Source organism: Lichenostomus cassidix, chromosome 20 (assembly GCF_008360975.1).
Source record: "Lichenostomus cassidix isolate B80296 chromosome 20, HeHo_3.0, whole genome shotgun sequence".
Lineage (NCBI taxonomy): Eukaryota > Metazoa > Chordata > Aves > Passeriformes > Meliphagidae > Lichenostomus > Lichenostomus cassidix.
The window spans coordinates 10,143,893-10,168,393 of record NC_139500.1 but is presented as its reverse complement, the minus strand read 5'-3'; the positions used below and the strand labels follow the sequence as shown (position 1 = coordinate 10,168,393).

General features: G+C 42.6%; 1 long non-coding RNA gene across 1 annotated transcript in view; it reads left to right on the top strand.

The window, feature by feature from the left end:
- Positions 1–15,410: 15,410 nt before the first annotated feature.
- The window catches only part of LOC146428811 (uncharacterized), an 87,812-nt gene continuing 78,721 nt past the window's right edge, over positions 15,411–24,501 (top strand). Inside the window, exon 1 of the long non-coding RNA XR_014855926.1 lies at positions 15,411–15,525. This is a non-coding gene — a long non-coding RNA (uncharacterized LOC146428811). The remainder of the gene's footprint in view (positions 15,526–24,501) is intronic.

Sequence of the window (24,501 nt, the reverse complement as noted above, 5' to 3'; positions counted from 1 at the left end):
AAAAAATGCTTCAAACAAACTATGAATATAAAAATATAAGAGGTTTTCCCTGTGGTTGTTTAGTGTCTTTATCTTGTGCCCGGGAATGCTGGTTTGGATGCATGTGTGAAATGGCGGGGGCTTTCCCTCCCCTTGTAAACCATTTATCTCTTCTTGTGGAGAAAGAAGCCTTGCAAAAAGAAGTGAGATAAAGAGAGACAAAGAGGCTGTAAGGGATGGATGGATGATGGAGTGCTGATATTGGCACATGTACAGGTCTGTGTTCTTTGTGGCTGACACAGTGCACTGTGCCTCGGGAATGCAGCATCTGCCTTGGCACAGGGGCTCTCTAATATTCATGCGAGTTATAAAGCACATGGAGATACATTTCTTTCTCTTTCCCCGCCTTTCCCCCTTCTTTTGAAACCTCTAGGTGTTGACTGGTGGCTCACTATAGCACTTAGTTTGTTACCACCCATTCACACCTCTGCTGCCTACTGTCCCCACCTCCTCTCGCACTTCCCTTGCTGTAACGATGTGTTGCAGAAATAAATTGTGTTGCACAATGAGTGCGTAGAAAGAACAAGAGGGTATTTAAAAGCTGAGAAATCGGAGAACTGGTGTGGAAAGAGAGAGAGAGGGAAGTGCTTTTGGCACGCTGAGCTGGTAGTATATTATAATTCAAGCTCGATGTCTGCTGCGCCCGCAGTGATTATAACACTCATTTGAATGCTGGAAGTTGAATTAAACAGGAAGGGATTGAAAAGCCCAGGACTTGGGGTGCTGCTTGAGAGCTTGGGAGTTCCGAGTGTGGTTTCTGTGCTTTCCTCTAGGATCTGTATGGAAAAGAAATGCTTTTCTGTTTTTGTTTGTGGGCTTGGTTTTTATTTCCCCCCACTCAGGTCTTAAACCAACAAAGGTCTTGCGAAGATTCTGCTCAATCATGGATCCTTAAAAATCCCACTCAGTACCTTGGTGTGAAGAAAGAGACTTTCTGAGACAGAGAAATGAGTTGAAATAAACATTTACTGTTTCAGCCATGCAGTTGTAACACTTCCCTTTAGTTCCACATCTCTCTGGGAAGACTGTGCCCCTTGATCACACTTTCAATGAGCCAAGGCCATGCTTTGCATTCACAGCACAAGCAGACACCAGGCACCTTTTGCATTCCATGTGCAAACCTCCTCTGCTCGCTCAGAAGCTGGTGCTGAAGGAGATGCTACCAAACTTTATTATTTTCCTTCCAATTCTGTTACATTCTGAGAGCTCCCAATTTGAAATGATGGCTTGCCCTTAAAGAGCTGCTTGCACTTGACAAGTGTGTGGCAGTACTTCATTAATTACCAGCAGCCCTTCCCAGCACAACCTCAGTTAGGTGGAATATTTGTTCAGCGCACATAATTATCTCTCTGTCGTTCTCTCCATCCTATCGATTCATGTGGAAAATATGATTAAAACATGAACATCTACAAATGATTCAGAATAACAAGAGAGGAAAGGCCATTGTTTTTTCGCACTGACTATACTAGATTACTATAATTACAGCTGAATGGTTATACATTTCTCTGTGTCCCCCACAAGGCTATGCTCATTCACAGCCTCGATGTACCGTTTAAAATTAGAGCGCTTTAAAAGAAATAGCCTCTTAAGGATGTTTCTTTGACCCATTAAGGACCTTTACCTTGGCACTTGCACATGTAATCTCTGGCATAAGGTCATGCGAAGCGGGGGTAGGGCTAGGAAAAGAAACACCAACCCTTCAGACATCTGTTGTGGTGCTTGGGCCAAGAGCGGAGGGGAGGCTGTGCCAGTTCGGCAGCCGCTCCTGCAGATTGCAGTCGGCTTGCTTTTGATGCCAGCGTTAATAATGTGGGCTTCCCGCTGAGTGGGTGGCACTGCCAGATTCCTAATTAGAACCCACTAAAAGCAGCAAAAGGTGAAGTGGTCATTTCTTTCCACCCCCCACGTCTTCAGCTCTTCTCCCAGTAGGTTTGTTTAGCCTCATTTTTAGTTTGGCGGCTTAGCCCAACAGAAGGGAGTGGGGCAGGGTCCTGTGTGCTCTTGCCTCGGTCTCAAGTTAAACAACTGGAAATTTTGATCTGCTGAAGCCCTCAGGAAGGCCTGATTCACTGTGGAGTGTGTGGAGATGACAGAACTAATTTCACACTTCATCCACTGTGCGCAGTGGGTTCACTTGTTGTTTGCTGGTGCAGCTGCTGCAGGCTCCCGAGACAGGACATCGTTATCCTCTCCTGCTCGGATACGGGTGATGTTGGAAGAGCCTGGCTCAGAGGGTGAGAGCATGTTATGTGTAACCCATTGGCACCTCTTGCTTTCTCTGAAGAGGCTGTACATACTATTCCAGCGGTTTTGTTTGCTCCTAAATAGCTTCAGGTTGATTTTTCATAGAATCATAGAATGGGTTGGGTTGGAAGTGACCTGAAAGACAATCTTATTTCAACCTCCTGCAATTTCAATCCTCCTTCCACTATCCCAGGTTGCTCCAAGTCCCAACTAACCTGGCCTTGAACACTTCCAGATGAAGCAGCTACAGCTTCTCTTTTTTGGTTGGTTCTGGATTGTTTTACCAATTCAGAGATCCTTGAAAAGGCCCTGGCAACTCGGGCTGAGAAATAAGTAAATTTTGGCATTGCTGGCATGAAGCATGGCTAGATGTAGCTTATGTCCTCTGGGAGAACAGGTTGGGAAGCAGGCAGGACACAGAGGCACAGCTTGGAGAAACCAGCCCAGGTAAGCACAAGCCAGCCTGAGTGTCCTGTGGCCACCCTTTTCCAACTGGATGGTGACACATCCCCAGAGCTCTGTTGTGAAGGAATGGATGGGAAGTTACTGAAAGATGGAATAACACTTTTCAGGATGAAGTTTCTGCTTTTTTGGCTCCTCCCCATCATTTTCCTTTAGAAGGTGCCTTTTTAGAAGTTTATTAATCTGTTTCTCTCTGGTTGCTTGATAAAGGAATGTGATTAATTGTACCAAAAACCAGGCAAAATGCAACTTGCAAAATAAAGGCCGAAGAGTTCAGCAAGAATAGCAGACCTGGACCTGAGGTTGCTGTCACTGGACCTCTCATAAGGAATGTGCAGTGCTTTTTTCTAGACATGAAACAAGGCATTCAGGTTTTGCTTGTGAGGGTTGAGTTGCAAATTGGAACTCAGGCTGCACAAAGTTACTTATGAGTCAAAACTGGAGAAAGGAGTCCCGTGAACTCTTGCCAGCTGAAACTTCTCACTTTTCCTTGGCTTTACCTTTAATTTGCTGTTAGAAAACCTGTGATCAAGTTTTAGCCTGTGAGCCAGAATTAGCCAACTAATCAGCAGCCTTTCTCATCGCCTGATTAAATGAAGTCCTTCATACTGTCCTGCCTTTTGATCAGTAATGCAATATGATGCATATTCCAGTAATTGTGAATGCAGAACAATGAGTTTTCTGCCAGAAATATTTTAGCACAATTGCACTGCCCTCTGCAAATAGCACTTGACTTGCCCAACCTTTAGGATGGAAGGGAAATTGCCTTTCTTTGTGTCCACAAAATACTTATCATTGATCAGTAAATACTTTCTAGTCAGAACATTATTTCAGTTCCTTTCTATTTGCATCCTATAACACAAAACAATGCCAACTCTATTTCTTTCTTTTGCTATCCACTAACAAGGACATAATAATTATGACAAATGTTTTGGAAAAGCCTTATAACATATGTACGGATATAAATGAGAAAGAGCTGAAAAGATGAAAAATTCCAGGTTCCAGACAGGGTGAGAGAGAAAGGGTAAAAAAAAAAAAATATATATATCTATATTCTGAGAGATAGGAAATGTGTATCTTTTGTTTGGTAATATGGTATCCATGTAATGTCTCTGAAATGGCCACAGTTAAAGTTCATGCTACATTAGGAAAGCAAAGTGGTTTACATTGAAACTTAATAGAAGTCAATTGTGTTTGAAACATCTGATGCAGAAATAAAACACCTTATGTTTTATGGGAGCGAGGAGCTGCATATTTGGCACTTGTTCTTCTTTCCGAACACGTGTGCTCCCTCTATCAGTCTGAGATAATCCAGGTCTGGCTCCTGCCCAGTCACTCCTCCTAACCAGAATTACGTGAGACAAGCTGAGCTCCCTGCACACACTCCACTCCCTCCTGGACCACTAATTGCCCTGAGTGAGAATTTGTTGTTATCTTCTACAAATCTTCCACTTTCCAAGAGAACATTATTAACAATGAGTATTTTTTTTTTCTTTCATCAATGAGCTATTTTCTTTGTTTGGGAAAGCTTTGTGTATTATCTACTTGTATATATACATATATTTTTTTTTTCTTGATGCAAACTTCAAACTTTTGAAGTTCACATCAGAGCATGATCTCTATGACTGCTGCTGTTTGATCTACTTCTCTATACAACCAGAAAATGAAGTTTCACTGACAAAGCCACTCTCTTTTATAGATAGGTATGGTCATGAACTGATCCTGCAATTGAGCTAAGTTATCCTGTGGACACCTTCCAACTTCTGCTGCCTTCCACTCAATTACATGCTTATTTTCCTAATCCTCTATTTGACAGGCAGAGATTTTATGTTTTTGCATTCCAGCTGAAATGGGAACCTCTGTTCTTTGCTGCTTTAGATGTGTGGAGGCGTTCACACCTTCAGAGTGTTGGGGGATCTGAACACAGGAAGTCAGACTGTGAGAATATAATCCAGAATTTGCAAATATTAGTGCACTTCTACAGCCTCTTCTTTCTAAGGGGCTGAAAGCCAATTCAATTAGCTATTGAAGTGTTCTATTTGGTAGATTAGTTGGGATTTGGATTTTAAGAAAGGATTAATGTGGTGTTTTGTTTTGTTTCCCTACAAGGTTATATGTCAAGTCTAAAAGAAAACTAAAAATAATAACCAGAACTCCAAATCTAAAGTTCAGGGCTGTCATTATTCCTTCAGTCATCCTCCCTTTAAATATCACAATGTCTTCATTGGGAGCAAGTAGCAAAAAGTTTATCTAATCACTTATGTATATGAGGTTCAAACTAAGTACCTTTAAGTAAATGACATGTTTGGATTTTCCCTGTCTAAATTTAGGCAAGCTAATGTGTCAGAATTTAGCTGATACTCTCTGTTAAAAACAAAAAAAAGAAGGAAAAAGAAAATGTGAGATAATGAGCCACACTTGAGATTATATGCATTTAGCCTAATTGTTCAAAATAATGCTTTTATTTTTCAGCATTAATCTTAAATTCTGATGGAAAATTAATATGAAAAGTTTTGAAAGTCTCTATATGTTTTGTACAGCTACCAGCCATTTGACCTAGCAACATTTCCTATTCTTTCAGCGTATTTTAATTAGATGTTAAGGATGGAATTAGGATAGGCCATTTTTTCAGTTTATGGTGTATTATTGGAAGCCAGGGTTTGTTTAGATTGTTGATCTGTGCAAGAAATGGAGATCAGGTTGTTCTATTTCATATACCAAGATATTAAAACATGTTCTCCTAACAGCTATTTCTGTTAAATAGAAATTGGTCAGTTTGGTACCTGTTTCACAAATAGGAGAACAATATATTTTGTGACACAATCCAAACACTGTGGAAAACCTAACCCGAAAGGGGAACGCAATAATGCAGGGAACTTTTTGTGTTAAATTTTTAAACTCTCCTCTGGCATTCCCATTCCCAGGGGATTAATTTCCATGGCACTGTATCTGTAAGTCACCTCCCGTTACCAGGCTTTGTTTTTGTTGGCACTGCTGGAGGTTTTCCTTTTTTCCTTTGCAAAACTTTGGTGAGTACATGAAGACAATCTGGTTTGCTGTGCCTGAGAAGGTGAGGGAGGTGAGTCTGACTGCAAAGAGAAGGGATGTTCTGCAGAATTCAGCAGTGCCCTGCACAGCACAGTTTGTCTTGAGTAAGAAAAGGAGTTCTGCTCAGCCAGAATTCAGTGCTGAGCGCAGGAACAGAAAGGAGCTTAAGCACAGAGCTAGTGGAGAATGTAGAGCTGTAAGGCTAATCCTCTCTGAACCATGGCATCACAGGATGGTTTGGGAGGAAGGGATCTTATAGATAATCCTGTTCTACCCCTGCCATGGGCAGGGACACCTTCCACTGTCCCAGGTTGCTCCAAGCCCTGTCCAACCTGGCCTTGGACACTGCCAGGGATCCAGGGGCAGCCACAGCTTCTCTGGGCACCCTGTGCCAGGGCCTCAGCACCTGCTGAGTAAAGATTTTCCTCCTAACACCTAACCTAAACCTCCTCTCTTTTAGTTTAAAATCATTCCTCCTTGTCCTATCCTTATGTCTTGAATACATCTTTGAGATTCAAAAGTCTACAGTATGAAATTTCTTCCTGGTTTTAGCTATGGCTACTTCAAGCTTTGAGCAGTTGGGGGGAATTTTTTTTGTTGTGTTTTTTTTGTTGTTGTTTTGTTTTGTTTGGTGTTGTTGTTGTTGAGGGGGTTTTGTGGGTTTTTTCTTATTTTTGTTTTTGGGTTTTTTTAACACAAGGATGTTACTGTTTGAATACACAGCATAAGGCAGGAATCCCAAGTTTTCTCACTTTGATATTAATATTGTCATAAAAACCAGAGAACAATGTGGCTAAATGAGAGTCCAACCTCAATTTTATCAGTATTTGTCCTAAAGTCACAGTTCTTGGTATTCCACAACCAGGTGAATATCTGGTCCTCTCAGATGGAAGAGAAAATTTAGGATCTTATGCAAAAATAGTGATTTAAAACTTCAAAAGAAGATACGGCTGTTGGTTAAAAAGGATGGCAGTTTGGGGTGTTTTGGGGTTTTTTTGATTGTTTTGTGACCTTAAGTCCTGAACTGTGAATGCCCAGGTTTGACAGCACAAGAGCAATATTGAAAAGCCATTCCTGGTGGGGAAAGCTGACCTGAACAACAATTTGTGCTACAGCGTGTGCTCTGCAAGTGTAAAATCAAAACTTAACATTGCCAAAAGCCAGAGGAAGAAAGCAGTTCCCTAGACAGACTGGGCCAGCAGTGCAGCCAGCAGGCCAGGAGCCTTTCTGTCCCTGCCCTGCCTGGACATATGTTGGGCTGATGTGTGAGCCCAGCCGTGCCCTGTGCTGCTGCTGGGGGCAAGCAGCGGCTGGCTCACATCAGTGCTGCTGTCAGCAGCACCCCAGCCTGCAGTGTGCTCTGCCCCTGTGCTCTCACACAGCTCCCTGTGGGGCTCCAATCTGCTGCATCCAGGGAGGATCCCTGAGCAGGAGCTTTTGTCTCTGCTCCCCTTGATCACAGTGACACCGCCGATAATTGCAAATGCATTTCATGTATGACATCCATGGAATTCGTGCAGCACTGCAGACCTCAGTGCTTCCTGGTGCTTTTAAGCTCTCAGCGTTGGCTTTGCATCCATCCAGGAGGGTCTGTCTCTCCCCTTCATCACCGCAGTGGCAGCATGGCAGGAAATCCTCTCCTTGGGGACCAGTCCTTGCTGTCTCCTTCCTCCTCTCCTAGCCCCACTCGAGCAGTGCTGTTCCTTGATTGCAATCTAAATTGTCCTTATCTCATGCCAGACACCGGGAGAGCTGCAAGGCATCATTTCCTGCCGGGCACTGCCAGGCACAGAACATATGCTAGACATCCACAGGCAGATGGGGTTGGTTGGGGCCAGCGAAGCATGAAAAAACAGGGCCTGGGTAGGAAGAGGCTGAAGAACACCACAAACTGGTTGAGTGCCACATCCCAAGCAATGTTAACAGCTCATTAACATTCCCTACAGGGCTGGCGGGTCAGCACGAGAGGTCAAAAAAATTAAGGAGTATTTTCTTAAGGAAACAGGAGGGAAAGAGGTTTAGATACATACAGCTGGTGTAGGACACAGTGTAAGGGTTGGTCTGAAAGAAGGCAAAGGGGAATGCTTCATCTCAGTCTCTGCCTGCTTAACTAGGACCAGCCATCTGTCCATTTTCTACCTGGGATTCTCCCCATGCTGAGCTGAAACTTGCTTCATTATTCAAAAGCAAACTTGCCCAATGGCACAAGATGTTGGGAGGCAGCTGATTCGTGACCTAGCCAAAGACATCGGGAGGAGGGAGCGAGGTTTTCCTTTGAACCAGGCTCTGGAAGCATATGGCAGGCCTTGTACTTCAGGACGTGATCCATATGCTGCTCTTCAGTGCCCATATGCTTTCTATATTTTCCATATTTATTTATTTTAATCGGGATTGAGTCTGTGATCTTGATTTTCCTTTTGCTGCTGGCTGTAATTACATTTGGTTGTGCTACTGGAGGTAAGGCAAGGAGGTTAAAAATGAGCACCAGAGTGTTCAGTTGTGTCCTTTTAACATCGACTTGTCCTGTTCATTTTGTGTCGAGAGTTGTATTCTGGGTTAATGATCTGTAATGCTGTTAGTTTACATTTCTCCTTCTTGTTGCAGCTCGGAAGTGGAGTTTCATTGACTCAGGGTCAGAGAAGAGACAAGCTCCAACAATGGAGCTGTACAAACATTAACTGATATTCACTGCTTCTTATGGTGTTAGAGGCTATAAATCAGTGGGATAGGAATATAAATATTCCTATTTCACTGGAAAAAGCAGTAGAATTGAGAAAGAAGCTCCAGACTCTGCCTCCAACAATGTGGCAGAATTGGACCAAAGATAGTTAAGATTTATAGGCACAAGGAAGCACTATCAGCCACTCTCTTTGTCTTCCTCACTCATACTGGGATATTTTGGCTCCGGCAGGGCAGCATTTCCTGGTCTCTTTAGCTGAGCCCTTCCTGTCACAATGGCAATGTGTGGGTGTGACAGACATGGCTCCTTAGCTCCCAAACCAAGCAGCAATGCTGCTGGTGACATCCCACCTCTGCCCTGCACCCCTGAGCACAGAGGTGACCCCAGCCTGGGAGGAGCAGCAGCTCCTGAGCACACTGTCCTGTCCCCCTGGGGCTGTTGCAGGGTCCAAGCCCACCATTAGTGCCTGTTCCTCCTTCCACACTCTAGGAAAAAAGCCCCTGACAAAATAATTAATCTTTGATATTAGGGCAAAAGGTACTGATTTGTTGTTTTTTTTTGTTTTTTTTTTTTCTGTGGGAAAGGATGCGCCACACTCTGCATCTGGTGTTAATGAAACCAGACTTTTGAGGATCCTCACCAGGAATTAAATGAGTATTCCTCACCTTTTGTTACATGCAAAGAACAAATGAGCAGATTGGATATTTCCTCCATGAAGTGATAACATCTGTGTATTATTGGGGAATACTTAAGTCCTTCATCACTGTGTAGTAACTCACGTTAAGATTATTTGGAATTAATGACAGTTTTGTGTGAGCAAAAACAATGTCCTGGATTCCGAGAGCTTCTATCATTGATGTGCTTTTCCACCACAACATTTTTAGACACTGAGAAGATCCTATGGTGTCAAGGACTCCAGGACAAAATAAGGGGTTTTTTTTACAAGAAACATCTCAAATTTTCATTTAAATCTTGTGCTGAAAAGAATTATCTATAAATACTTTTGGATTTCATATTTGTTATTACTGGAGAACTGGAAATGTCGAAATACTGAACGAAAGCCTGTTGTTTCTGCTCTCAAAAGGAAGCAGGAGATGTTATAAACCTTGCCTGCTTTTATGAGAATACAGAGATAATTTTTCAGAACGAAGATTTAGAAAGAACACACTCTGGAAGATTTTGGTGGAATGTCTTTTGGTAGAAGACCAAATATTTAAAACTCAAAAATTTTTTGCTAAGGAGGTATATCATGGTACTTCCAGGAGAGTGGGAACCATTGAACTTTCCCTCTTCTGAGAAACCACGTTTGGAGAAGATGCACTTCAGTGCTGAACGGACTCTCAGCTGGTTCTAACAGGAGATATTAAAATGCTTTTTGTTAACAGCAGCAAAAAGTATTTCTATGTTCTCCAGTAAAATTTGTATTGAAACTTCCTGCTCTACCCATTCCCCTTGACAAATATTTCTATTTTCATCTCAGCTGGGAAGAAAAATCAAATGAAAGAATGCTGGAGTTTCCAGAGCACACAGCTTCCAGTGTTTATACAGTTCCAGTTAGGAAAGACAGCCTTTGAACAGAAAGTGCAGGAAAGACCTCAAATTTCAGACCTTCTAACGTTCAGTCATTTCTCTACTTCAACACTTAGATTATCATGTAAATATATGGTCTCACTCCTTTTTACACTTTTTTTGAGTGGTAGGATGGAAACCAAAACTTCAGATCATCACAGGGTAATTCTCTGGGCAGTCTCCCCTTTCTGTCATAAGCAGCTGGGGAATGTGACAACCTCACTCAGCTGTTCCAACATGGGAAGTTGAGCTCTGCCTTCCTAACCTGTGCAAGCCTCAGGCTGCTGTCACATCAATGGCTGATAATGATGGCAACCATTGCTCTACTGAGGCCTGAATGACAACTTTTCTTACAGTTCTGGAAAGAACATTGTTATCTTGCAACAGATGCTGAGAAACATCAAATTTTAGCCCTCCTGGAAAAGACATGGGAAGTATCCATGTGTTTTACAGCAAGCCTTGGATGGGATTTTCCAAGCATGAGTAAACAATAGAGGGCAAAACAAGTCTTGACTGAATTTTAAGGATCCATGTGAGACAGGGCATGTGCTGATGTAAAGGAGAGAGAAAATCATGAGTGTTTGCTTGGATGTGTTGCTCTCACACTGAACAAACTGGTGTTGGTCAGGAGGGTTTTGGCACCTGGGCTCAGGTAAGGGCAGAGCAGAGCAATGTCTGTGCTGTGCAGCTCAGGGAAATCCATCTTCCTTGTCCACCCTGCACAGCTGGAACTCTGTGAGAGGATGGGAAGTTCTGAGACCCAGGCTGCATCTCTCTGCATGGCAATCACTGTCATTTTCTCTTTGTTCTTCTGGTGAAATTTCAGTGTCTGTCTCCTCTTTCACCATTTAAAGGATAAGAACCAAACAGATCTGAAAATGTCTCCTGCATCTTACAGCAGTGAGCTTTGATTCACACTTCCCTTAATTCACTGCTGTGAAAAATGGGCTGGCATCCTACTGTGAATTTAAATACTCCCAGCCCAGGAATAAATGGATCCCATGGCTCATTTATCTTTCAGATATTAATTAATAGTGGTTAATTGTAGTTATGAACTGCAGCATTCCAGTCTCCAGCATCCATACATTTTATTTAATATATTCTGATTAAGGTGGAGTCAGCGAGTTGGAGAATAATTAAAACAGCTCTTTGCCATCAGCTTCTTACAAAATTTCAGCTTCCTCATGAATTCATAAGATGACTGCATCTGCCTCTTCAGAGAGACAGAGCTGTTTTGGGACTGAAGCACAGCAAGCACTGTGAGAAGATCCATTTGAACATGGTTTGCCTGTCCTTGGTGCCACAGGCTGACACACCACTACCTTTCCTACCCTGGCACTAATGGAATAACTCTGCACATCTGCAGTCTCTGTTCTAGAATCACAGGATCAGAACAGTTTCCACTCTTGATTCTGTGCCTCCTTTGTACAATGAAATAGTTGATAATATGAGTGGGGTAGTCCATGCCTGTGAATTTACAGTAGCAGAAAATTCCATGAAGGGCTTCTTTTGTATTAGTTTTCTGAAACCTGTTGTTACCCCAGGAAGGATGGGTCACAGTACAGGGCTAAGGGAGTAGTTTGCTTAGTGAACAGCATTTTCTTCATAGAATCATAGCATACTTTGGGTAGGAAGGAACCTTAAAAATCACCTCTTCCCAATCCCCTGCCATATGCAGGGACACCCACTAGACCAGGTTGCTCCAAACCTGGTATTTTCTTATTTCACAATTCACATTTCCTTTTTCTCTGACCACATGTAAATGCTATTTTTCTGTGCTTTGTTGAGATTTCATTCAAAGCTGTTGTAACAAGTACATTTTGGACTGATGGAAATACAAGATATCATTCATTTGAGTCTGTGTTAACGAGTTTTGGTTTCAAACCTCACCCAGGACTATATTGGAGTCACTTCAGGCAGCTCTAGGCAAAATGGGGGTCCATGAAGACTGGCAGGTGCTAAGGCACAGCACATTGCAAGTTTTCAGGGCTGTTTCCTGAGGGATTTCCTCCTGAAGGCAGCTATTGTTTGGCTAAGACAGAGCCACATCCACTCTGCTCACCGTGGCATCCTGAAACACCCTTGAAACCCAGAAAAAATGATGACTCTAGAATTGATGTGATGATAAAGTTTCCCCCCACTCCTCATAAATACTCGTGGCTGAGCTCTGGCAGGGAGATGTCCTGTTGGAAACTGAACCTCATTCATCTGGGCTCTGGTGGGAACCCTGTGTTCAAGATAAACACCAGAGTGCTCTTTGAAGTTGTTTGCTCATCAAAAGCACAGTCACTTTGTTTGTATTATGCTTGATACTCCCGTGAGATGGAGTTCAATTTATGGTATAAAATCTTGGCAAGAGGAGGCAGTTTAAGAAGAAAAATCCCCCCCAAACCAAACAAAACCCCCTTGCACTGCTGGGAAGGTGGGAATATTGTCCTCAGAGTCTGTCAGATGTTTCTCTTTGTAGCATTTAAAAGATTTTTATTTTACTTTTCTGTAGCCTATATGAAAAATCTTCCTCATGCCTCCAATATGTTTCAAAGTCTTTTGGGGTGAATTACACATGAGTTCACTTGATATTTTAAGCTTGGCCAGGACTGTAGTGTGTTACTAACATGGTGCTTATGCTTTGATGGTCTCTGACTGCCATTGCTGTAGGAGTAAAAATCCCCCTGTGCCAACAATCATTCACTCCTTCTTCCTCTGCATCGCCTGGAAAGGATGTTACTGATGTACCTTTGGTGGTAGATTTTAGGTTTGAAAATGTCCTCATACATGAGTTCTGAGCTGGGTGAAATGCATGTTGCAAGAGGCAAAATGGAAACACGACAGGATGGGAATAAGTCCTGCTCCTGGTAAAGGAATCATCCATGCTCATGTTTTATCATACATGCATAAGTACCAATGGCTGAAGGTGTTTGAAATTTATTTTTATCTAGCTCATAGCAAGTTTTTAGTGGTGGACAGAGGTTTATACCTTGTTTTTCCCTATTCATAGTTAAAAAAAAAAACAAACAAAACCCTAACAAAACAACAACCAAGCAAAAATGTATTGGAAATAAGTAATAGGAATGAACTGGTCACTCTAAAATGTAAATGTCTAAGTTTTGTGTAGATGCAATCAATCTCCAACTGTGACAAATCTGCACATACCAGCAATTTGTAGCAAGATGGGTACCATATGCATAAATATGTATATTAATATATATTCTTTATTAGTGTGTAAAAATGCACTCTGAGCAGTCATAGCTGAACTGAGGGACGTTTGTCATAACTAGGGACATGAATAGCAAAGGCAAATGACTTTTTTTCCTTATGGTGTGCTTTCTTTTTCTTTGAGAGAAATGATAAATTCCCCATCTCTCTTTCTCATCTACATTACTGATAATTGATACATCTGAAGAAATACTGGTAAATTAAATATAATTTTAAGCTTCTTCATTGCCTTCTGAGAGTCTTAAAGTAATTTGCTTTTAGTAAAGAATTCCAGAAGGATGTCACTGTTATAAAAGTGGCCATCATTGTAACAATGATAATTTTTTAAAAGGCGAGACATCTAAATCATAGAAAAGCTAAGCTCAGGATTTTCAGAGCACTTTAAGTACATCATTTTTGTGGTTGCTTGCTTCGAGTTGCTTAATGTAGTCATCTAAAATTCAAGGCTCCTAAAATCACTCCATGGAATCACTCCATCACTACATGGATTTTGCCCAAGATCTCAGTGGGAGTCTGTAATACTGCTGGGCCCAGAACCTACATGCTGATTCTGATCTTCCTTAAGCTAATCTTAAATCTTCTATAGTTATTAATGTCAGTAGATTTACTTTTGATGCAAAATTACTGTCACTAAGATTAAAATTCAGATTTCCAGACTTTTCATCCTGTGCTTTAGCTCAGCAGAAAATAATTCTTTCTCCATATGCTATTTTTTGGATGAGCTTTAAAATCAGATGCTTATCTCAGTCTCTTCTTTTGGCAAAAGTGAACTGGAAATCCCAGCTGGAGATTTCTATTCTGGCTGTGTCAGAAATGTCTTGGGAGCAGCTTTCTTTGCAGTGCTTCAGTGCTGCTCATTCTGCTCCCATTCACAATATCGGGAAGTTCAAAACAAAATTTACATTCTGGTGTTTGAGGCTAGGGAAAATCTCCTTGATTGGTTTGGAGATGGCTGAAAACATTCGTGTTTTTAAAATAGAGCCATGGAGCTGGAGACAAGCTCACAAGAGATTTTTGGTTTTTGTCTGTTTATCTCAGAGTGCCAAGGTGGAATTTAAGTCAGTAATATCTGATATAGCTCCTAAGTTCACACTCAGTTGTTTGACAGTCAGGGTGTTATGCATAAAACTATTTTGTCTTTCTGATTCCATATTTCCATGTGCACACACAGGTAGTGATGGTGCAAGGAGGTAAAGCTCAGCTGTAGATGCATTTCAGGCTTTAACTTGTTGATAAAACCATCCCTTTTCCAAACAGGTTGGACTCACTGTTGGCCTTGCCATGAGTTTCTCCTTTATTATGGTCTTAATCATGATTCAAAATATCCTTTAATCTCCCAAGAATGCCTCCTTTTCTTGTAAGATTTTTCCTGTGTCTCATAGCTGTAGTTCAGTCCAAGGGAGGTGAGAGAATGTGCTACTTCAAAGGTGATTTAAGTGAGCCTAATGTTTTAGCCTCTTTCAGAGTCTTTTCATTTTCAACAAGGACCTCCTGAATCTTGGTTTATCCCCAGGTGTTTCCACTGACATATAACTGGCTCTGAGAACAACCACGTGTGTTCTACTAATGGGAGACAGCACTGGAGAGCCTGGCGTGCTCCTCAAACCTCTGTGTACAGCCTGGCTCCTGCTCCCACCCCAGCTTGATTTACTTGGAGTGTTATCTTGGAGGGAGCTGGCTCTGAAAATGAGAGTTGGTGGAAAAAGTTTCACTGAAAAGAACAAAATTAATGTTTCCTGTCTTCTGTCCACACAGGCTGTTTTTGGACAGAGCCTCTGCTGAGGTGTGTACCATATGTAAGCACTCCTTAAAGCTGGTTATTCTCTGGTGTCATGACCTAGAGAACAAATACTGAATTGTTGAGTGGATGAGCTGCAGGTTTTTCCCTTCTTCTTTGCCCAGGATTTCTTAATTTCTCCATTCATGTCTCTGTCTGGTGGGGTTTTTTGCATGTGACATCAAACAGAACTTTTGATTCTGTACTGCCAATGAAAATCAGGATTCACCTGTGGATCTGTAGGCACAGAGTTAAGCCAGGAGGCAACAATAAACACCTATTGCCTACAGCTGGGCACTTTGTACAATGTGCAGCTGTGAGAGGGGCTGCAGGCATTTTAAGAGGCTTCCAGCCAGCTCTGCCCAGCCTTAGAGAGGTGACTGTCCTTTCTGTCCACAGAGGGCAAGTGTGCTCTTGCTCTGCCATTCCTGAGGGGTCAGCACGAGAACCCTAGGAGTCCTTAGCATCTGGATCACATTTGGATGGGGTGGTGAGTCCTCCTGCATTTTTCTTTGTCTTTGGGTGTTTCCTGATAAAAGTGATGTTAGCAGAACTCAACAGAGATTCTTGCTTCATGGCAATGATTGCTGTGGTTCACAAGCTTGAAGGGTTTGGGTTGAGGTTCTTTGGAAAGTGATAGTTTAAAAAAAGAAGTATTTTTACTTCAAGAGAAGGTCTTGATTATGATGTGTTAGCTTGATGGTGGAAATTAGGATTGTACTTACGTTGTTAACACCTTAATTTGTTGTCTTGGTATTTCATCTTTTGAAAAATATTCTAATTTTATCAAAAAGCTCCCTCACTTGGTGTCCCTCAGTGCCTTCCATAAGGCCTATCCACCCCTGGCTCTGGAGGCAGGTTCCAGCACTGTTGAGAGGGTTTGATGCTGTGTTCATGTAGCAGAAATGAGGGATATTCACAGCCTGGCATGGCCACTGGCTGCCCTGTCCTGCCTCCCTCTTCCTTGTCAGTCCATTTAGCTAATTCCTTTCCTCTTAAATTACTCCCTTCTGCTGAACAACTTTCACAACTTGTTTGCAACCACCCGCAGTCCCTGTGGTTGTGTATTCTTTTCTGGGGGATATATTAGACTGTTTATTTAGGCTGAAAGCTGCTGAGGGAAGGTTTGCAACTGTGTTTTCATGCTGTCTAGCACCCCCAGAGCCTGACCATTGTTTGTTTCAAAACGCACTGCAATAAAAACAATTGATGTTGCGTGCATTCATCAACAAAACTTATAAAGCAGTTGTAACTAAATCGCTTTATTTATTAAGTTGTTGCTCCCCGAGACTCTGTGAATGGGCCAAAGAAAGGCAAATGTGGCCCACAGAGACTTCACAGAGGAATTGTTGCTCTGAAGAGCCCATTTCACCTGCTCTCTCCTCCTCACTTGTTCCCATCAGTGTCTCTGCTTAAAGCTTCTCCTCCAGGCTCCAACCAAGCGAGCACCCAAATTCCTAGAGGTGCCATTTTGCAGCAATATGAGCCTAATTGTTTCTAGATTGAATATTTTCATGGGATATCAGTCTCAGTGTTGCTGGAATTAGCATGCTCAGTGAAGGATTGAAGATGCTTATCGGGCCCGACAGCTTCAGTGTCAGCGGGATCATCGGCAGCTCGGCGAAACTTAGCTGGGCTGGCGACAATATTTATTTATGCAGAATGGAGACATATGGCCGGAATCATCCGCTCCCTTTCCTCAGTAATTAAAACATCTGGGAGCACAAAAGGGCCGCAAGAAGAAAAAAAGAACAAACCCTCTCTCTGCTAAATAAAACAGGAGCATGGTGCCTTTACATAATTGCCAAGGCTTTCTCTTGCCGCCGTGGTGGCGTCTCTGGAGGACCAAGCTTCTCTAATGTTTTTTGAATGTGTGAAGGCCAATAGAAGCACAACCGAGCTGAGCACAGAGCTCCAAACCTTTTATTAATACTGTCTTGCTTTATTTTCCAAAGGATGGATTTGAATGCTCCTGAGAGGGACTGCTGGTTGTTTAAGGAGTAGCAAAAGCATACTGAAGTCATCAACTGTTTTACAGACCATGATTACACAGTGATAGCTTTCTCTGTCTGGAGTATTCTGTAGATATCTCTTTGATAAACACTATTTCACTGAGAGCTTTGAGGTTAAAATTCAGACCAGGGCAGTATGATGACAGCTGTTATCATTTGATGGATATTCAGTACAGTGTGTGAAGTGTGTTTAGTACAGTTTTATGTAACTTTCAGAGATTATGTGTCCCAAACACAAAACCATCTCAAAATGAAGTAATTGTCTAACTACTTGGCCCTTGCGAAATCACCAGCAGAGCTGTGCACTCCCAGCCTTGCAGGGCTGGACTTCAGAAGAGGAATCTTATTTCTGATATATGACACTTTTAAATCCTAAAATTTGTCATCTGCAGAGATGGGCAGCCATTTTGAGAATTACTGTTGTTTTGTTGTACACAGGGCTCACCCTGTGCTGCTTTGTAGAGACTTTTCTTTATGTCTTTTTTCTTTTTTTTTAGTGCAGTAAGATTATAGAATAATAGAATTGTTGGGGTTGGAAAAGACCTTTAAGATCAACAAGTCTGTCAAATCAGTACCATGATTTGAGTTGATGTTATCCAGGTTTAAGTACCTGAATAACATCCCATCTCCATTTTGCTTGCAGTGGTGAATTTACCCAGTACCTCCTGAGGGAAGAATGAGAAATTGAGGCAAAGGGGTGGAATAGAATTGCCCACAAACACATAAAAATCTGTGGCTAAGGTGGAAATCTAATTAAGCTCCTCTGAGGCTACTCCTGTGACAGCTTTTTGTGTTTTGAAACCACAGTTGAGCAGTAGTTGGTGCTCCCCACCAAGGAACCTGACTAGAGGGTCATAATGGATTTTTCTCTTAAAATCTGGGCAAGTAAAAAACCCACTATGATTGAGGAATGCTGCCACAGGCTGTTGCTCTGGAATTGCTCCTTGGTAGGGGCTGGTCTGTGTTATTTGCACCTGTTTTACACAGCTGGGCCAAGTGCAGGCTGGGATGGTGATTGGGATGAGGATGAGTGGATTCACCTGGGGCTCATATCCCCTGCCTGACTGGTCTAGAGCAGGAGCTTGGGGCTCATTCCTCTTAGGTGTCTTCTGGGTTTAAAAAGATTTCCAAAAAGTTGTGGTGCTCAGGTACCTTTCCCTTCCATGCTCTGGCAGTGACACAGCAGCATCTCTTGGCATCTGGAGATTTTGATTTTACCGCTGCTCCAAGGTAAGGGTTTCCCTGCAGGCACCTGTGGGGCTGCAGTTTGTTCCTGTGTGGAGAATCTCCTGCCTCTGGTTTGTCTTTTGGAACCCTCTGTGTGTGCTTAAAGAAACCTTGGCTTGCCAGGACTGGTTTGTGTGGAGCAGGAAGAGGTGTGACCCAGGGTTTGGGAGACACATGAGTGATTGACTTAATGGCTTCAATTTTAAGTGTTGTAAGGAAGGACATGGGTTGAAAGGCTGATTTAGGAAGGTGGACAAAATGGAAGCAGAGGGGAGGTGACAAGGAGAAGAGCATTAAATTCTTTACTGGGAATTTAGGAAAAAGCATGGAACCCCAGGAACTGGGTGCTGCTGGTGTTTAGTTTGCTCTTCATACTTGCTTCCAGCAGTACCCAAAAAAACTAAATTGGGAGCCATTGGCAGTAATATCCAGACTAGCTTTAATATAGTCCTGGAAGGCTCTGCAGTGCAGCACCTCTGCACTAATTTAGCTCTTTGTCAATAAAATGAGCTCCTGTGATGTTTCCAGTAACTGAACTGCCTCCCTGACCCAGCTGGGTCGAGCTTGGGCAGCACAGCTTGGCTCAGCAGTGAGGCATGTAAGGAGGGAGACTTGGGGAATCTCACCATCCATCTTTTTGGTTTGTTACTTCTCCTCCATACATCTTACAGCTTCTTTAGCTGCAGGTAGCTCTCCCTGCAGTGTGAGCAGCTATTGCATTTTGTAGAGTACCCCAGATAATGACAAGAGATATTTTCCTAAAGAAAACTTATCCCAGTAGAGGTCTAATCCAATATATTTATATGACAAGCAGTTGAAGCCTTGAAAATGTCTAGCTAGCTCAAAGATTCAATTAAATCCAGCCCAGTTCTAGGTGTACTTCCTAATTAAAGTATTTGACATCCATACAGACATAAATATTTATGCATAGTAGAACCTATCCCAAACAGCAAAACAAATTACTCTGACAACACTGATAACATGAATGCTCTCCATGGCTCTATTATCTGCACAAATAGTTTAAGTTTCAGCAGGTGTCATTTTACAAACAGTGGAGGAAGCTGTCAGCTGTGTTTGGAAGAAGGCTGACAGTATGAGGGAAGGTGATAGTTTTAGTGGGAATGGAACAAGAATTCTGCAAGCAGCATTGTGGGCCCAATTCTCACTTCACTTTCTTAGGCTCAACAATCTGGGCCATATTCTCAAAGATGTGAGGTCCTTTCACCCTGTCTGGTTGCCACAGGACCCTGACAGCATACACAAATGTGGCAACAGATCATTTTTACCTTGGGAATTGTGAATATTTGTTTGGTGGGTTCCTTGTTGCTGCCTCCTGTGCTCTGGCCAAGAGCCTCAGCCAGATATGTGTTATACTTCCATGTTTCCTGGCTCCCTAACAAATCCAGAAACCATCCAGTCCCTCATAAATTCCAGTGTTATCAACCCATAATTCCTGCAGCCCCACAGTCTAGTACAGACAAGCACTTAGCAAAATAGTTCGGGGCTGTGTTTTGCTGCTTGCTTTGGAAGTTGAAGTTACTGGCATGAACAGAGTTCTTAATTTATAGCATTAGTTAATTTCCCCTGGAGACTCAGGATCCTAAACTATCCTAATTCTGTGTTTTGGGCCCTATGAAATGGCATAATGAGGGTGGTCATGATTTAGCATTCTTCTGGCTGGTGTAAACAAGGGATTTTGGATTTGGAAAGACCCCAGTGTTCAAACAAAAGAATAAATCTCAGAAGAAAGGTTCAGAACCAAGATGCATGCAAGATTAGGTGTTTCTGCTTTGTTTACCAGCCTTCATTTAACCCCTAAATTTTGTTTTCCCCTGTGCTTTATTGTTGAAAATAGGATTAAAAAACAAACCCAAATCTGGGGACGTCTCATAGAACAGAACACACTTGCATTTATTTTATTTATTTAGCAACAGACATGTATTTTTAAAGGAGTCAATAATCACTCACATCCCTGCTTCCAAGCAGGAAGAACACCAGTCATAAATAGTGTAATACACTTGGTGCCAGGTGAGCATCTACATATTTTTTCCATTTACCTCCTTTTGTGCTGGTGATGCTCCAGGATCCCAGAAAACTGACTTTCTTCCCATCCTCCCCTCTGCTTCTGTGGTCAGTTACAGGGTGACCACCCCTTTATCCAGCCCACCTGGGCTGCTCCCTGTGTGAATATCCTGAGCTCTCATGTTGACCTCTGCTCCATGTGAACATCTAAGCCAGGTTTGATGAACAATATTAATTAGAGCTCTGGGTGGACACAAAACTGGGATTTAGAAGTTTCAAACTGCCAAAGGAAAAATATTTGTTTGCTAATTTCCCTCAAATCAGGTGTTCCAATGTCCACTTTCAGGTGGCTTTTAGCAGAATCCAAGCCACCCGTGGTGCTGCTGGCTTGGAGCAGGGCAAGGCACAGGCAAGACAGGGATATCCCTGGGGAAAAACTCCTTTTGTGTCCCTTTTCCCCTGGGCACATTTGGAAGAACACAGTGTACAGAGACCCCTGAGGAGATGTTTATCAGAGTGCAGGGTGGAAATCCTGCCCAGGCTTTGGGTTTAGCAGGAGCTGTTCCCAGGGAGAGCAGCTCAGGGCTGTGTAGCTGCTCAGTGTTAACATTGCCCGTGCAAGCATTGGGGGAATTGGAGTAAATCTTCCCAGATTGGAGAGCCACTTTCATCTTGTTTGACACATTGTTTCCTGATAAGAGCTGCTGGGAAAATACTTCAGTTTTCTTGTCAGACAGAGCTGGCTGAGTTGCCAGGAGAGACTCTGAATCCACGAGGTCCTGAAAAAGAAATTTAAACAGGCAAGCTGTGGAGGGAGGGAGGGAACAGTGATGTGTGAAATGGCTGAACACCAGGGGCAACTTTCTGAAGTATGGACAAGTGTAAAAGCATGTGGAAATCTCTCTTTGGCTCTGTCTGACAAAGAAAGGTGAAGCCTTTAATTTTCTCTGTGATTCCTGGTTGCTGTTGCTGGTTCCCTAGCTGTGTCTTGAGGTGGGGCTGAGCTGTTTGATCCTGACTGACATCTGCAGTAGCCAAAACCTGCAAACAAGGGACCTGTTCACCTGGAGAAACTTCAGAGAGCCAAGGTGACTCAAGTGATGCTGTGTAGTTTAAAGACAATAAGAAAAAGGACATAAAACCAGTAGAGGAATGTGGGGGTTTTTTTTTGCTTTTTTTTTTTTCTTTTGAGTTATGGGGTTTTTTGGTTGGTTTTTTTTGTTTGTTTTTGGGTTTTTTTTGGGCTGAAGAGGTTTGTGTTCATCGTAGCTTAGTCCCACTGCAAATCTGTTCCTTATATTATAGTTGGTGTTCTCATGCAACCCATGATCTCTGATAATCCCACTGATGCTTCTTGGGCTCACAGTCTGTATTGCAGAAAACGTTGTTTTGAAAGTATGTGTGCTAGCAAACATGGACTTCTGCTCTGAAAATCCAAAGCTTGGATAATTTTTTAATTCTTTTTGTGAGCATGAAGTTAAACACTTCTCTAGTTTTTGGTGGAAAACCCACACTAAAATTTTATGTCAACCTATGTTGCAAGCCACAGCCTGTGCATGGGTTAGAGAGGACTTTATGGCTGTTTTTTGACTGAAGTTCTTTCAGGCTCTGAAACTCAAGGGTTACAAGCTCAGATAAAAGCAGACTTTCCATGAACCACAGTGAACTGAAGCCATTATTTTCAGCAAAACTCACACTGAATGGTGTTCAGCCTTGAACTGCATTGACTCCAGCAGAGAGCAAGCATTTTCTGTGAAGCAATTGTGGATGTTTATTTTTGGTGTCTCTGAAAATCCAGCCATGTGCATGGGTGTGTAGTGAGGGTTTATTTGCCACCTTTGCTACAAAGTGTATTCTGTGTATCCAGCACGAGAAAGAAATTCAAACATGACTGTGGAGAGGGATATGTTTTTATCATCTTTTCTGTGTGAAGTAGGAAATACATCTTCGTACTCTGTGAACATTTTGTTTCAATCTGAGTTTCTAGTTGCAAGGAAGGATAAACACTTGTGAAAGAGCACACTCATGACAGACACACACAGTGACAAACTTTTTAAAAATACATGTCCCTAATTTTCTGAGCAGCTGTTTAAAACTAGATACATGTCAAAAATTACCTTGGTGATGTCAGCTCAGCCTTTTGCATTTTTCACTACCTGTCCCTGGGCAAATTCTGATCCACCACCCTGCACAATCAGAGATGTGTTTCTTCTACAAATTAAAGTAGTTAAGCAAAATGGGAGCTTGAATAGAAAAGTTTATAAATTAGCTATGAAGTTCTGTAAACATGTTTGCTTTTTATTTTTTTTTTAGATTTAATTGCAGCTCTAAATGTTTAATTCAGAGATTTCAGCAGCAGACATAGCTAAGGGTTCTGATGGGGCTGCTGCAGCACAGCCTCCTGTCTGTCAAATGGACAGTGCTCCCAGAAAAAACAACCCAGATTCCCCAAAAGACATCTGTGTCAAATTGATGATGAGCTTGACTGGCATCTTAGAAAGATCTTGAGATGGCAAGATTAACCCTCAAATGCCCTGGGAGGCAAAGGGCATGGCATTTGAAAAGAGGGCCACACACAGGAGCTGGCAGGTGGAAAAACCTGCAAGACTCAGCTAAATGCAAGTCTTCTTCAGAAATGAGAACTTTGGAGCAGGGGAAGGGGATGCAGGTCATGCTGTTGGCTCTCACTGGTTTTCCTTGGGGTGATGTGGTTTTTTGGGATGTATTTTCTATGGAAATAGCCACTGTGGAGTGCTTCATGGAAGGTATTACACCAATGCTTTTCAGGCAGTATGTTGGAAGGTCCCAAACATAGAATATGCTGAGCTGGAAAGGAACCACAAGATCATCAAGTCCAGGTCCTGGTTCTCCACAGGGCAACACCAGAAATCTTACCCTGTTCCCGATGGTGTTGTCCAAATGCTCCTGGAGCTCTGGCAGCCTCAGAGCTGTGCCCATGCCCTGGGGAGCTGTTCAGTGCCCAACACCCTCTGGGGGAAGAGCCTTTCCCTGATCTCCAGCCTGACCCTCCCCTGGCACAGCTCCAGCCATTCCCTGGATTCTGTCCCTGTCACAGAGAGCTGAGACTGAAGCTTCCCCTTGGGAGGAGCTGCAGACCCTGATGAGGTCTGACCCCATCTGCTCTGGCATCAGCCTCTCCTTGTACGGCTTCCCCTCTAGATTCTTCACATCTCAGTGTTCCTCCCTTGGGCATTCTTTAGGAAATTAATATTTTTCTTATACTGTGGTGTCCAAAACTGCACCCAGGACTCGAGGTGAGGCAGCACCAGCACATCCTCCTGCTTTTCTCCAAACTGGAGAAATCCATCACAGCTGACCCTTGGTGCCACCAGATACTAATGAGCCACCTTAAAAATTCAGCAGTAGCTCCCTAATGTTTCCCTGGAGGAAAATAAAGAACACAAAAGACCAACAATTGGTAAAGGGAGAGCAGTTCCCTGTGTTTGAATTTCCCTGTGTTTGAATTTCTGTGCTGGTGTGGTGTCAGCAGTGTGACTGGAAGGAGCCAGCTCCTCACTGGTGTGTGCTGGTGGGTCTGCTGGTGTCACTGGAGCAAGAGTTATTTACACCAGAGGAAGAGCCGACCTTCATGAATTGTAAATAGTCCTTGACAGAAATATGTAGCCGTGGCCTTGTCAGCTCTCAAAGGTTTTGTCAGTGTTGGTCTACTGGTAAATGTCCTGGCAAACTTCCCCTAGCAGAGGCAGCAAAATCCTGTCCTTCCTGGCCTCATATCCCAACACCTCTTATTGCAGTGAGAAACCTAAACAGTCATCTGACCCAAAGTGAATTCTGCTGTTATGGTTGCATCCATGGCATAGTTGTGTTGCTTAGAAATTGTGTGTCCCTGCATTTCTCAGTGTCTGGATTATTAGCAGAATTGTGCATTGTAGGTATGACTTGATTTCTGTAATAACTCCACCGCTGGAAGTAATTGACTGTCTCGGTGAATTTAGTTTTATTCTCAAGGCTTGCCAAACGTTTCTAGAGCTGTGAAGAAAACCCTTACATTCTGGTCATAAAGAGGTAATCATATGTCTTTTAAACATTATTTTTAGGTCTTATAAAAATGTAGACGAAGGCAAGGATTTGGGGTTTCCTCTCATGGCCTCAGTTTGAAAATAGTCTTTGGAAACCAAATGTAAATTGTGTGCAAGTCTTATGTTACTTGTGGTGTTATGACA